The sequence below is a fragment of the Calonectris borealis genome, chromosome 20 (assembly GCF_964195595.1).
Source record: "Calonectris borealis chromosome 20, bCalBor7.hap1.2, whole genome shotgun sequence".
Lineage (NCBI taxonomy): Eukaryota > Metazoa > Chordata > Aves > Procellariiformes > Procellariidae > Calonectris > Calonectris borealis.
In genome coordinates, this window is record NC_134331.1 from 7873003 (window position 1) to 7888239 (window position 15237).

The window sequence follows — 15237 nt, forward strand, 5'->3', positions numbered from 1 at the left end:
AGTAGAACAGTAAGAAGAACCAGGAGAACAACAAGAATAACAGACTATACAAAGCTGGCAATGTACAATGGAACTGCTCACTGCCGCCGGCTGCGTGTCACGAAGCGGGGGAGGGGGAGCCTCCCCGCCCCCCCTCCCGTTTTCATACTCAGCATGATGTTACATGGTATAGAATACCCCATTGGTCAGCTGGGTCAAGCACCCCGGCTGTGCTCTGCGCCGCCCCCCCTCCCCCGCCCCGAGAGCTTCGCCTGCACACGGCTCGGCATGGGAGGCCGAAAAGAGAAAACAAAACAAAAGTCTCCCCTGTGCAAGCTCCGCCCAGCAACAACAGAAGCATCAATGGTCCATCAACGCTCCTCTCATACCAAACCCAAAAGGCAGCACACCCCCCAAGCTCCTGGGAAGAAAGTTACCTCTGTGCCAGCCGGAAGCAGGACCGTGCAGTGCGCTGGCGTTCGGAGTGCTGGGTCCTAGGAGTGCTGGGTGCTGTGCATGTCCGGGTGCTGGGCATGTCTGGGTGCTGGGTGCTGGGTACTTGGGGTGCTGGGGGTACTGGATGCTGGCTGTTGGGTATGCTGGTTTCTGGGCACAGGGGGTGCTGGCTGCCGAGTGCTGCGGGTGCTGGGCATGTGCGGGTGCTATGTGCTGATCCCTGGGGATGGTGGGGGCTGGTTTGCTGGGTTCTGGTGTGTTGGGCGCTGGGTATGGCTGGGTGCTGGTCATGGCTGGGTACTGGGCACTGGTAGTGTGGGGCAATGGGGGTGCTGCGTGCTGGACACGTCCGGGTGGTGGGTGTTGGGCGGTGGGGGTGCTGGGTGCTGGGCCCTGCTATTGCTGGGTAGTAGGCATAACTGCTTGCAGGGTATCTCTTGGTGGTGGGTCCTGGAGGTACAGGGTGCTGCGTGCTGGCCGTATTTGGTGCTGGGTGCTGAGCATATCCGGTGCTGGCTGCGTGCTCTGGGGTTGCTGTAGTCTGGGGATGCTGGATTCTTGGCATGTGCGTGTGCTGGGCCCTGGTTGTGCTGGGTATGTGTCGGTGCTGGTTGTTGGGCAGTATGGGTGCCGTGTGGTGGGCCCTGGGCATGCCCGGCTGCTGTGTGATGGGCACTCGGGGCTGCTGAGAGGTGGGAAGCTGCCTGCTGGGCATGTGTGAGTGGTGGGGAGGTCTGGGTGCTGGGCATACCTGGGTGCTGGGTACTGGGCAGTGGGGCTGGTGGGCGGGGGGGGTGCTGTGTGCTGGGCATGTCCGGGCGGTGTGTGTTGGGTGGTGGAAGTGCTGGGCGCTGGGACTGTGGCTTTCTGTGCCCTGGGGTTGCTGGGTGCTGGGCGTGACTGGGTGGTGGGTGCTGCCCTGAGGTTGCTGGGTGCTGGGCACCGGGCTTGCTGGGTGCTGGGCGGTGCGGGTGCTGGTGGCGAGGTAGTGGGGGTGCTGGTTGCTGGGCCCTGGGACTGCTGGGTACCATGCATAAGCGGGTACAGGGTATGTCTTGCTGCTGGATGCTGGGTGCTGGGGCGGGGGCTACTGGGAGCTGGGGTTATTGTGTGCTGGGCCCTGGGGTGTTTGGTGCTGGGCATGTCCAGGTGCTTGGCATGACCCGGTGCTGGGCCCTGTGGGTGCTGGCTGCTGGGAGCTAGGGGTGCTGGCAGTGGGCATTTCCAGTTGCTGGTCATGACCAGGAGCTATGTGCTGGGTATGTCCAGGTGCTGGGCATGTCCGGATGCTGTGTGCTCGGCACTTGGGGTTCTGGGTGGTGGGCAGTGAGGGTACTGGGCGCTGGGATGCTGGGTGCTGGGTGCTGGGCACTGGGGCTGCTGGGTGGTGGGCATGTCCAGGTGCTGTGTGTTGGCGGTGGGTATGCTGGGTTGTGCGCATGTCCGGGAATTAGTGCTGGGCCATGGGGGCGCTGGGTACTGGGCAGTGGGATTTCTTGGTGCTGGGTGGAGGGTATGACGGGTGCATGGCGTGGTTTAACCCCAGCCAGCAAATAAACCCCAAGCAGCTGCTCGCTCACTCCCCCGCCTCCCCCCAGGCCCCCCCCGTGGCATGGGGGAGAGAAGCGGGGGGGCACAAGTAGGAAAACTCCCGTGTTGAGATAAAAACAGTTTAATAATTGAAATAAAATGAAGTAGAACAGTAAGAAGAACCAGGAGAACAACAAGAATAACAGACTATACAAAGCTGGCAATGTACAATGGAACTGCTCACTGCCGCCGGCTGCGTGTCACGAAGCGGGGGAGGGGGAGCCTCCCCGCCCCCCCTCCCGTTTTCATACTCAGCATGATGTTACATGGTATAGAATACCCCATTGGTCAGCTGGGTCAAGCACCCCGGCTGTGCTCTGCGCCGCCCCCCCTCCCCCGCCCCGAGAGCTTCGCCTGCACACGGCTCGGCGTGGGAGGCCGAAAAGAGAAAACAAAACAAAAGTCTCCCCTGTGCAAGCTCCGCCCAGCAACAACAGAAGCATCAATGGTCCATCAACGCTCCTCTCATACCAAACCCAAAAGGCAGCACACCCCCCAAGCTCCTGGGAAGAAAGTTACCTCTGTGCCAGCCGGAAGCAGGACCGTGCAGTGCGCTGGCGTTCGGAGTGCTGGGTCCTAGGAGTGCTGGGTGCTGTGTATGTCCGGGTGCTGGGCATGTCCGGGTGCTGGGTGCTGGGTACTTGGGGTGCTGGGGGTACTGGATGCTGGCTGTTGGGTATGCTGGTTTCTGGGCACAGGGGGTGCTGGCTGCCGAGTGCTGCGGGTGCTGGGCATGTGCGGGTGCTATGTGCTGATCCCTGGGGATGGTGGGGGCTGGTTTGCTGGGTTCTGGTGTGTTGGGCGCTGGGTATGGCTGGGTGCTGGTCATGGCTGGGTACTGGGCACTGGTAGTGTGGGGCAATGGGGGTGCTGCGTGCTGGACACGTCCGGGTGGTGGGTGTTGGGCGGTGGGGGTGCTGGGTGCTGGGCCCTGCTATTGCTGGGTAGTAGGCATAACTGCTTGCAGGGTATCTCTTGGTGGTGGGTCCTGGAGGTACAGGGTGCTGCGTGCTGGCCGTATTTGGTGCTGGGTGCTGAGCATATCCGGTGCTGGCTGCGTGCTCTGGGGTTGCTGTAGTCTGGGGATGCTGGATTCTTGGCATGTGCGTGTGCTGGGCCCTGGTTGTGCTGGGTATGTGTCGGTGCTGGTTGTTGGGCAGTATGGGTGCTGTGTGGTGGGCCCTGGGCATGCCCGGCTGCTGTGTGATGGGCACTCGGGGCTGCTGAGAGGTGGGAAGCTGCCTGCTGGGCATGTGTGAGTGGTGGGGAGGTCTGGGTGCTGGGCATACCTGGGTGCTGGGTACTGGGCAGTGGGGCTGGTGGGCGGGGGGGGTGCTGTGTGCTGGGCATGTCCGGGCGGTGTGTGTTGGGTGGTGGAAGTGCTGGGCGCTGGGACTGTGGCTTTCTGGGCGCTGGGGGTGCTGGGTTCTGTGCCCTGGGGTTGCTGGGTGCTGGGCGTGACTGGGTGGTGGGTGCTGCCCTGAGGTTGCTGGGTGCTGGGCGGTGCAGGTGCTGGTGGCTAGGTAGTGGGGGTGCTGGTTGCTGGGCCCTGGGACTGCTGGGTACCATGCATAAGCGGGTACAGGGTATGTCTTGCTGCTGGATGCTGGGTGCTGGGGCGGGGGCTACTGGGAGCTGGGGTTATTGTGTGCTGGGCCCTGGGGTGTTTGGTGCTGGGCATTTCCAGGTGCTTGGCATGACCCGGTGCTGGGCCCTGTGGGTGCTGGCTGCTGGGAGCTAGGGGTGCTGGCAGTGGGCATTTCCAGTTGCTGGTCATGACCAGGAGCTATGTGCTGGGTATGTCCAGGTGCTGGGCATGTCCGGATGCTGTGTGCTCGGCACTTGGGGTTCTGGGTGGTGGGCAGTGAGGGTACTGGGCGCTGGGATGCTGGGTGCTGGGTGCTGGGCACTGGGGCTGCTGGGTGGTGGGCATGTCCAGGTGCTGTGTGTTGGCGGTGGGTATGCTGGGTTGTGCGCATGTCCGGGAATTAGTGCTGGGCCATGGGGGCGCTGGGTACTGGGCAGTGGGATTTCTTGGTGCTGGGTGGAGGGTATGACGGGTGCATGGCGTGGTTTAACCCCAGCCAGCAAATAAACCCCAAGCAGCTGCTCGCTCACTCCCCCGCCTCCCCCCAGGCCCCCCCTGTGGCATGGGGGAGAGAAGCGGGGGGGGACAAGTAGGAAAACTCCCGTGTTGAGATAAAAACAGTTTAATAATTGAAATAAAATGAAGTAGAACAGTAAGAAGAACCAGGAGAACAACAAGAATAACAGACTATACAAAGCTGGCAATGTACAATGGAACTGCTCACTGCCGCCGGCTGCGTGTCACGAAGCGGGGGAGGGGGAGCCTCCCCGCCCCCCCTCCCGTTTTCATACTCAGCATGATGTTACATGGTATAGAATACCCCATTGGTCAGCTGGGTCAAGCACCCCGGCTGTGCTCTGCGCCGCCCCCCCTCCCCCGCCCCGAGAGCTTCGCCTGCACACGGCTCGGCGTGGGAGGCCGAAAAGAGAAAACAAAACAAAAGTCTCCCCTGTGCAAGCTCCGCCCAGCAACAACAGAAGCATCAATGGGCCATCAACGCTCCTCTCATACCAAACCCAAAAGGCAGCACACCCCCCAAGCTCCTGGGAAGAAAGTTACCTCTGTGCCAGCCGGAAGCAGGACCGTGCAGTGCGCTGGCGTTCGGAGTGCTGGGTCCTAGGAGTGCTGGGTGCTGTGCATGTCCGGGTGCTGGGCATGTCTGGGTGCTGGGTGCTGGGTACTTGGGGTGCTGGGGGTACTGGATGCTGGCTGTTGGGTATGCTGGTTTCTGGGCACAGGGGGTGCTGGCTGCCGAGTGCTGCGGGTGCTGGGCATGTGCGGGTGCTATGTGCTGATCCCTGGGGATGGTGGGGGCTGGTTTGCTGGGTTCTGGTGTGTTGGGCGCTGGGTATGGCTGGGTGCTGGTCATGGCTGGGTACTGGGCACTGGTAGTGTGGGGCAATGGGGGTGCTGCGTGCTGGACACGTCCGGGTGGTGGGTGTTGGGCGGTGGGGGTGCTGGGTGCTGGGCCCTGCTATTGCTGGGTAGTAGGCATAACTGCTTGCAGGGTATCTCTTGGTGGTGGGTCCTGGAGGTACAGGGTGCTGCGTGCTGGCCATATTCGGTGCTGGGTGCTGAGCATATCCGGTGCTGGCTGCGTGCTCTGGGGTTGCTGTAGTCTGGGGATGCTGGATTCTTGGCATGTGCGTGTGCTGGGCCCTGGTTGTGCTGGGTATGTGTCGGTGCTGGTTGTTGGGCAGTATGGGTGCCGTGTGGTGGGCCCTGGGCATGCCCGGCTGCTGTGTGATGGGCACTCGGGGCTGCTGAGAGGTGGGAAGCTGCCTGCTGGGCATGTGTGAGTGGTGGGGAGGTCTGGGTGCTGGGCATACCTGGGTGCTGGGTACTGGGCAGTGGGGCTGGTGGGCGGGGGGGGTGCTGTGTGCTGGGCATGTCCGGGCGGTGTGTGTTGGGTGGTGGAAGTGCTGGGCGCTGGGACTGTGGCTTTCTGTGCCCTGGGGTTGCTGGGTGCTGGGCGTGACTGGGTGGTGGGTGCTGCCCTGAGGTTGCTGGGTGCTGGGCACCGGGCTTGCTGGGTGCTGGGCGGTGCGGGTGCTGGTGGCGAGGTAGTGGGGGTGCTGGTTGCTGGGCCCTGGGACTGCTGGGTACCATGCATAAGCGGGTACAGGGTATGTCTTGCTGCTGGATGCTGGGTGCTGGGGCGGGGGCTACTGGGAGCTGGGGTTATTGTGTGCTGGGCCCTGGGGTGTTTGGTGCTGGGCATGTCCAGGTGCTTGGCATGACCCGGTGCTGGGCCCTGTGGGTGCTGGCTGCTGGGAGCTAGGGGTGCTGGCAGTGGGCATTTCCAGTTGCTGGTCATGACCAGGAGCTATGTGCTGGGTATGTCCAGGTGCTGGGCATGTCCGGATGCTGTGTGCTCGGCACTTGGGGTTCTGGGTGGTGGGCAGTGAGGGTACTGGGCGCTGGGATGCTGGGTGCTGGGTGCTGGGCACTGGGGCTGCTGGGTGGTGGGCATGTCCAGGTGCTGTGTGTTGGCGGTGGGTATGCTGGGTTGTGCGCATGTCCGGGAATTAGTGCTGGGCCATGGGGGCGCTGGGTACTGGGCAGTGGGATTTCTTGGTGCTGGGTGGAGGGTATGACGGGTGCATGGCGTGGTTTAACCCCAGCCAGCAAATAAACCCCAAGCAGCTGCTCGCTCACTCCCCCGCCTCCCCCCAGGCCCCCCCCGTGGCATGGGGGAGAGAAGCGGGGGGGCACAAGTAGGAAAACTCCCGTGTTGAGATAAAAACAGTTTAATAATTGAAATAAAATGAAGTAGAACAGTAAGAAGAACCAGGAGAACAACAAGAATAACAGACTATACAAAGCTGGCAATGTACAATGGAACTGCTACTGCCGCCGGCTGCGTGTCACGAAGCGGGGGAGGGGGAGCCTCCCCGCCCCCCCTCCCGTTTTCATACTCAGCATGATGTTACATGGTATAGAATACCCCATTGGTCAGCTGGGTCAAGCACCCCGGCTGTGCTCTGCGCCGCCCCCCCTCCCCCGCCCCGAGAGCTTCGCCTGCACACGGCTCGGCATGGGAGGCCGAAAAGAGAAAACAAAACAAAAGTCTCCCCTGTGCAAGCTCCGCCCAGCAACAACAGAAGCATCAATGGGCCATCAACGCTCCTCTCATACCAAACCCAAAAGGCAGCACACCCCCCAAGCTCCTGGGAAGAAAGTTACCTCTGTGCCAGCCGGAAGCAGGACCGTGCAGTGCGCTGGCGTTCGGAGTGCTGGGTCCTAGGAGTGCTGGGTGCTGTGTATGTCCGGGTGCTGGGCATGTCTGGGTGCTGGGTGCTGGGTACTTGGGGTGCTGGGGGTACTGGATGCTGGCTGTTGGGTATGCTGGTTTCTGGGCACAGGGGGTGCTGGCTGCCGAGTGCTGCGGGTGCTGGGCATGTGCGGGTGCTATGTGCTGATCCCTGGGGATGGTGGGGGCTGGTTTGCTGGGTTCTGGTGTGTTGGGCGCTGGGTATGGCTGGGTGCTGGTCATGGCTGGGTACTGGGCACTGGTAGTGTGCGGCAATGGGGGTGCTGCGTGCTGGACACGTCCGGGTGGTGGGTGTTGGGCGGTGGGGGTGCTGGGTGCTGGGCCCTGCTATTGCTGGGTAGTAGGCATAACTGCTTGCAGGGTATCTCTTGGTGGTGGGTCCTGGAGGTACAGGGTGCTGCGTGCTGGCCGTATTTGGTGCTGGGTGCTGAGCATATCCGGTGCTGGCTGCGTGCTCTGGGGTTGCTGTAGTCTGGGGATGCTGGATTCTTGGCATGTGCGTGTGCTGGGCCCTGGTTGTGCTGGGTATGTGTCGGTGCTGGTTGTTGGGCAGTATGGGTGCTGTGTGGTGGGCCCTGGGCATGCCCGGCTGCTGTGTGATGGGCACTCGGGGCTGCTGAGAGGTGGGAAGCTGCCTGCTGGGCATGTGTGAGTGGTGGGGAGGTCTGGGTGCTGGGCATACCTGGGTGCTGGGTACTGGGCAGTGGGGCTGGTGGGCGGGGGGGGTGCTGTGTGCTGGGCATGTCCGGGCGGTGTGTGTTGGGTGGTGGAAGTGCTGGGCGCTGGGACTGTGGCTTTCTGGGCGCTGGGGGTGCTGGGTTCTGTGCCCTGGGGTTGCTGGGTGCTGGGCGTGACTGGGTGGTGGGTGCTGCCCTGAGGTTGCTGGGTGCTGGGCGGTGCAGGTGCTGGTGGCTAGGTAGTGGGGGTGCTGGTTGCTGGGCCCTGGGACTGCTGGGTACCATGCATAAGCGGGTACAGGGTATGTCTTGCTGCTGCATGCTGGGTGCTGGGGCGGGGGCTACTGGGAGCTGGGGTTATTGTGTGCTGGGCCCTGGGGTGTTTGGTGCTGGGCATTTCCAGGTGCTTGGCATGACCCGGTGCTGGGCCCTGTGGGTGCTGGCTGCTGGGAGCTAGGGGTGCTGGCAGTGGGCATTTCCAGTTGCTGGTCATGACCAGGAGCTATGTGCTGGGTATGTCCAGGTGCTGGGCATGTCCGGATGCTGTGTGCTCGGCACTTGGGGTTCTGGGTGGTGGGCAGTGAGGGTACTGGGCGCTGGGTGCTGGGTGCTGGGCACTGGGGCTGCTGGGTGGTGGGCATGTCCAGGTGCTGTGTGTTGGCGGTGGGTATGCTGGGTTGTGCGCATGTCCGGGAATTAGTGCTGGGCCATGGGGGCGCTGGGTACTGGGCAGTGGGATTTCTTGGTGCTGGGTGGAGGGTATGACGGGTGCATGGCGTGGTTTAACCCCAGCCAGCAAATAAACCCCAAGCAGCTGCTCGCTCACTCCCCCGCCTCCCCCCAGGCCCCCCCTGTGGCATGGGGGAGAGAAGCGGGGGGGGACAAGTAGGAAAACTCCCGTGTTGAGATAAAAACAGTTTAATAATTGAAATAAAATGAAGTAGAACAGTAAGAAGAACCAGGAGAACAACAAGAATAACAGACTATACAAAGCTGGCAATGTACAATGGAACTGCTCACTGCCGCCGGCTGCGTGTCACGAAGCGGGGGAGGGGGAGCCTCCCCGCCCCCCCTCCCGTTTTCATACTCAGCATGATGTTACATGGTATAGAATACCCCATTGGTCAGCTGGGTCAAGCACCCCGGCTGTGCTCTGCGCCGCCCCCCCTCCCCCGCCCCGAGAGCTTCGCCTGCACACGGCTCGGCATGGGAGGCCGAAAAGAGAAAACAAAACAAAAGTCTCCCCTGTGCAAGCTCCGCCCAGCAACAACAGAAGCATCAATGGGCCATCAACGCTCCTCTCATACCAAACCCAAAAGGCAGCACACCCCCCAAGCTCCTGGGAAGAAAGTTACCTCTGTGCCAGCCGGAAGCAGGACCGTGCAGTGCGCTGGCGTTCGGAGTGCTGGGTCCTAGGAGTGCTGGGTGCTGTGCATGTCCGGGTGCTGGGCATGTCTGGGTGCTGGGTGCTGGGTACTTGGGGTGCTGGGGGTACTGGATGCTGGCTGTTGGGTATGCTGGTTTCTGGGCACAGGGGGTGCTGGCTGCCGAGTGCTGCGGGTGCTGGGCATGTGCGGGTGCTATGTGCTGATCCCTGGGGATGGTGGGGGCTGGTTTGCTGGGTTCTGGTGTGTTGCGCGCTGGGTATGGCTGGGTGCTGGTCATGGCTGGGTACTGGGCACTGGTAGTGTGGGGCAATGGGGGTGCTGCGTGCTGGACACGTCCGGGTGGTGGGTGTTGGGCGGTGGGGGTGCTGGGTGCTGGGCCCTGCTATTGCTGGGTAGTAGGCATAACTGCTTGCAGGGTATCTCTTGGTGGTGGGTCCTGGAGGTACAGGGTGCTGCGTGCTGGCCATATTCGGTGCTGGGTGCTGAGCATATCCGGTGCTGGCTGCGTGCTCTGGGGTTGCTGTAGTCTGGGGATGCTGGATTCTTGGCATGTGCGTGTGCTGGGCCCTGGTTGTGCTGGGTATGTGTCGGTGCTGGTTGTTGGGCAGTATGGGTGCTGTGTGGTGGGCCCTGGGCATGCCCGGCTGCTGTGTGATGGGCACTCGGGGCTGCTGAGAGGTGGGAAGCTGCCTGCTGGGCATGTGTGAGTGGTGGGGAGGTCTGGGTGCTGGGCATACCTGGGTGCTGGGTACTGGGCAGTGGGGCTGGTGGGCGGGGGGGGTGCTGTGTGCTGGGCATGTCCGGGCGGTGTGTGTTGGGTGGTGGAAGTGCTGGGCGCTGGGACTGTGGCTTTCTGTGCCCTGGGGTTGCTGGGTGCTGGGCGTGACTGGGTGGTGGGTGCTGCCCTGAGGTTGCTGGGTGCTGGGCACCGGGCTTGCTGGGTGCTGGGCGGTGCGGGTGCTGGTGGCGAGGTAGTGGGGGTGCTGGTTGCTGGGCCCTGGGACTGCTGGGTACCATGCATAAGCGGGTACAGGGTATGTCTTGCTGCTGGATGCTGGGTGCTGGGGCGGGGGCTACTGGGAGCTGGGGTTATTGTGTGCTGGGCCCTGGGGTGTTTGGTGCTGGGCATGTCCAGGTGCTTGGCATGACCCGGTGCTGGGCCCTGTGGGTGCTGGCTGCTGGGAGCTAGGGGTGCTGGCAGTGGGCATTTCCAGTTGCTGGTCATGACCAGGAGCTATGTGCTGGGTATGTCCAGGTGCTGGGCATGTCCGGATGCTGTGTGCTCGGCACTTGGGGTTCTGGGTGGTGGGCAGTGAGGGTACTGGGCGCTGGGATGCTGGGTGCTGGGTGCTGGGCACTGGGGCTGCTGGGTGGTGGGCATGTCCAGGTGCTGTGTGTTGGCGGTGGGTATGCTGGGTTGTGCGCATGTCCGGGAATTAGTGCTGGGCCATGGGGGCGCTGGGTACTGGGCAGTGGGATTTCTTGGTGCTGGGTGGAGGGTATGACGGGTGCATGGCGTGGTTTAACCCCAGCCAGCAAATAAACCCCAAGCAGCTGCTCGCTCACTCCCCTGCCTCCCCCCAGGCCCCCCCCGTGGCATGGGGGAGAGAAGCGGGGGGGCACAAGTAGGAAAACTCCCGTGTTGAGATAAAAACAGTTTAATAATTGAAATAAAATGAAGTAGAACAGTAAGAAGAACCAGGAGAACAACAAGAATAACAGACTATACAAAGCTGGCAATGTACAATGGAACTGCTACTGCCGCCGGCTGCGTGTCACGAAGCGGGGGAGGGGGAGCCTCCCCGCCCCCCCTCCCGTTTTCATACTCAGCATGATGTTACATGGTATAGAATACCCCATTGGTCAGCTGGGTCAAGCACCCCGGCTGTGCTCTGCGCCGCCCCCCCTCCCCCGCCCCGAGAGCTTCGCCTGCACACGGCTCGGCATGGGAGGCCGAAAAGAGAAAACAAAACAAAAGTCTCCCCTGTGCAAGCTCCGCCCAGCAACAACAGAAGCATCAATGGGCCATCAACGCTCCTCTCATACCAAACCCAAAAGGCAGCACACCCCCCAAGCTCCTGGGAAGAAAGTTACCTCTGTGCCAGCCGGAAGCAGGACCGTGCAGTGCGCTGGCGTTCGGAGTGCTGGGTCCTAGGAGTGCTGGGTGCTGTGTATGTCCGGGTGCTGGGCATGTCTGGGTGCTGGGTGCTGGGTACTTGGGGTGCTGGGGGTACTGGATGCTGGCTGTTGGGTATGCTGGTTTCTGGGCACAGGGGGTGCTGGCTGCCGAGTGCTGCGGGTGCTGGGCATGTGCGGGTGCTATGTGCTGATCCCTGGGGATGGTGGGGGCTGGTTTGCTGGGTTCTGGTGTGTTGGGCGCTGGGTATGGCTGGGTGCTGGTCATGGCTGGGTACTGGGCACTGGTAGTGTGCGGCAATGGGGGTGCTGCGTGCTGGACACGTCCGGGTGGTGGGTGTTGGGCGGTGGGGGTGCTGGGTGCTGGGCCCTGCTATTGCTGGGTAGTAGGCATAACTGCTTGCAGGGTATCTCTTGGTGGTGGGTCCTGGAGGTACAGGGTGCTGCGTGCTGGCCGTATTTGGTGCTGGGTGCTGAGCATATCCGGTGCTGGCTGCGTGCTCTGGGGTTGCTGTAGTCTGGGGATGCTGGATTCTTGGCATGTGCGTGTGCTGGGCCCTGGTTGTGCTGGGTATGTGTCGGTGCTGGTTGTTGGGCAGTATGGGTGCTGTGTGGTGGGCCCTGGGCATGCCCGGCTGCTGTGTGATGGGCACTCGGGGCTGCTGAGAGGTGGGAAGCTGCCTGCTGGGCATGTGTGAGTGGTGGGGAGGTCTGGGTGCTGGGCATACCTGGGTGCTGGGTACTGGGCAGTGGGGCTGGTGGGCGGGGGGGGTGCTGTGTGCTGGGCATGTCCGGGCGGTGTGTGTTGGGTGGTGGAAGTGCTGGGCGCTGGGACTGTGGCTTTCTGGGCGCTGGGGGTGCTGGGTTCTGTGCCCTGGGGTTGCTGGGTGCTGGGCGTGACTGGGTGGTGGGTGCTGCCCTGAGGTTGCTGGGTGCTGGGCGGTGCAGGTGCTGGTGGCTAGGTAGTGGGGGTGCTGGTTGCTGGGCCCTGGGACTGCTGGGTACCATGCATAAGCGGGTACAGGGTATGTCTTGCTGCTGCATGCTGGGTGCTGGGGCGGGGGCTACTGGGAGCTGGGGTTATTGTGTGCTGGGCCCTGGGGTGTTTGGTGCTGGGCATTTCCAGGTGCTTGGCATGACCCGGTGCTGGGCCCTGTGGGTGCTGGCTGCTGGGAGCTAGGGGTGCTGGCAGTGGGCATTTCCAGTTGCTGGTCATGACCAGGAGCTATGTGCTGGGTATGTCCAGGTGCTGGGCATGTCCGGATGCTGTGTGCTCGGCACTTGGGGTTCTGGGTGGTGGGCAGTGAGGGTACTGGGCGCTGGGTGCTGGGTGCTGGGCACTGGGGCTGCTGGGTGGTGGGCATGTCCAGGTGCTGTGTGTTGGCGGTGGGTATGCTGGGTTGTGCGCATGTCCGGGAATTAGTGCTGGGCCATGGGGGCGCTGGGTACTGGGCAGTGGGATTTCTTGGTGCTGGGTGGAGGGTATGACGGGTGCATGGCGTGGTTTAACCCCAGCCAGCAAATAAACCCCAAGCAGCTGCTCGCTCACTCCCCCGCCTCCCCCCAGGCCCCCCCTGTGGCATGGGGGAGAGAAGCGGGGGGGGACAAGTAGGAAAACTCCCGTGTTGAGATAAAAACAGTTTAATAATTGAAATAAAATGAAGTAGAACAGTAAGAAGAACCAGGAGAACAACAAGAATAACAGACTATACAAAGCTGGCAATGTACAATGGAACTGCTCACTGCCGCCGGCTGCGTGTCACGAAGCGGGGGAGGGGGAGCCTCCCCGCCCCCCCTCCCGTTTTCATACTCAGCATGATGTTACATGGTATAGAATACCCCATTGGTCAGCTGGGTCAAGCACCCCGGCTGTGCTCTGCGCCGCCCCCCCTCCCCCGCCCCGAGAGCTTCGCCTGCACACGGCTCGGCATGGGAGGCCGAAAAGAGAAAACAAAACAAAAGTCTCCCCTGTGCAAGCTCCGCCCAGCAACAACAGAAGCATCAATGGGCCATCAACGCTCCTCTCATACCAAACCCAAAAGGCAGCACACCCCCCAAGCTCCTGGGAAGAAAGTTACCTCTGTGCCAGCCGGAAGCAGGACCGTGCAGTGCGCTGGCGTTCGGAGTGCTGGGTCCTAGGAGTGCTGGGTGCTGTGCATGTCCGGGTGCTGGGCATGTCTGGGTGCTGGGTGCTGGGTACTTGGGGTGCTGGGGGTACTGGATGCTGGCTGTTGGGTATGCTGGTTTCTGGGCACAGGGGGTGCTGGCTGCCGAGTGCTGCGGGTGCTGGGCATGTGCGGGTGCTATGTGCTGATCCCTGGGGATGGTGGGGGCTGGTTTGCTGGGTTCTGGTGTGTTGCGCGCTGGGTATGGCTGGGTGCTGGTCATGGCTGGGTACTGGGCACTGGTAGTGTGGGGCAATGGGGGTGCTGCGTGCTGGACACGTCCGGGTGGTGGGTGTTGGGCGGTGGGGGTGCTGGGTGCTGGGCCCTGCTATTGCTGGGTAGTAGGCATAACTGCTTGCAGGGTATCTCTTGGTGGTGGGTCCTGGAGGTACAGGGTGCTGCGTGCTGGCCATATTCGGTGCTGGGTGCTGAGCATATCCGGTGCTGGCTGCGTGCTCTGGGGTTGCTGTAGTCTGGGGATGCTGGATTCTTGGCATGTGCGTGTGCTGGGCCCTGGTTGTGCTGGGTATGTGTCGGTGCTGGTTGTTGGGCAGTATGGGTGCTGTGTGGTGGGCCCTGGGCATGCCCGGCTGCTGTGTGATGGGCACTCGGGGCTGCTGAGAGGTGGGAAGCTGCCTGCTGGGCATGTGTGAGTGGTGGGGAGGTCTGGGTGCTGGGCATACCTGGGTGCTGGGTACTGGGCAGTGGGGCTGGTGGGCGGGGGGGGTGCTGTGTGCTGGGCATGTCCGGGCGGTGTGTGTTGGGTGGTGGAAGTGCTGGGCGCTGGGACTGTGGCTTTCTGTGCCCTGGGGTTGCTGGGTGCTGGGCGTGACTGGGTGGTGGGTGCTGCCCTGAGGTTGCTGGGTGCTGGGCACCGGGCTTGCTGGGTGCTGGGCGGTGCGGGTGCTGGTGGCGAGGTAGTGGGGGTGCTGGTTGCTGGGCCCTGGGACTGCTGGGTACCATGCATAAGCGGGTACAGGGTATGTCTTGCTGCTGGATGCTGGGTGCTGGGGCGGGGGCTACTGGGAGCTGGGGTTATTGTGTGCTGGGCCCTGGGGTGTTTGGTGCTGGGCATGTCCAGGTGCTTGGCATGACCCGGTGCTGGGCCCTGTGGGTGCTGGCTGCTGGGAGCTAGGGGTGCTGGCAGTGGGCATTTCCAGTTGCTGGTCATGACCAGGAGCTATGTGCTGGGTATGTCCAGGTGCTGGGCATGTCCGGATGCTGTGTGCTCGGCACTTGGGGTTCTGGGTGGTGGGCAGTGAGGGTACTGGGCGCTGGGATGCTGGGTGCTGGGTGCTGGGCACTGGGGCTGCTGGGTGGTGGGCATGTCCAGGTGCTGTGTGTTGGCGGTGGGTATGCTGGGTTGTGCGCATGTCCGGGAATTAGTGCTGGGCCATGGGGGCGCTGGGTACTGGGCAGTGGGATTTCTTGGTGCTGGGTGGAGGGTATGACGGGTGCATGGCGTGGTTTAACCCCAGCCAGCAAATAAACCCCAAGCAGCTGCTCGCTCACTCCCCTGCCTCCCCCCAGGCCCCCCCCGTGGCATGGGGGAGAGAAGCGGGGGGGCACAAGTAGGAAAACTCCCGTGTTGAGATAAAAACAGTTTAATAATTGAAATAAAATGAAGTAGAACAGTAAGAAGAACCAGGAGAACAACAAGAATAACAGACTATACAAAGCTGGCAATGTACAATGGAACTGCTACTGCCGCCGGCTGCGTGTCACGAAGCGGGGGAGGGGGAGCCTCCCCGCCCCCCCTCCCGTTTTCATACTCAGCATGATGTTACATGGTATAGAATACCCCATTGGTCAGCTGGGTCAAGCACCCCGGCTGTGCTCTGCGCCGCCCCCCCTCCCCCGCCCCGAGAGCTTCGCCTGCACACGGCTCGGCATGGGAGGCCGAAAAGAGAAAACAAAACAAAAGTCTCCCCTGTGCAAGCTCCGCCCAGCAACAACAGAAGCATCAATGGGCCATCAACGCTCC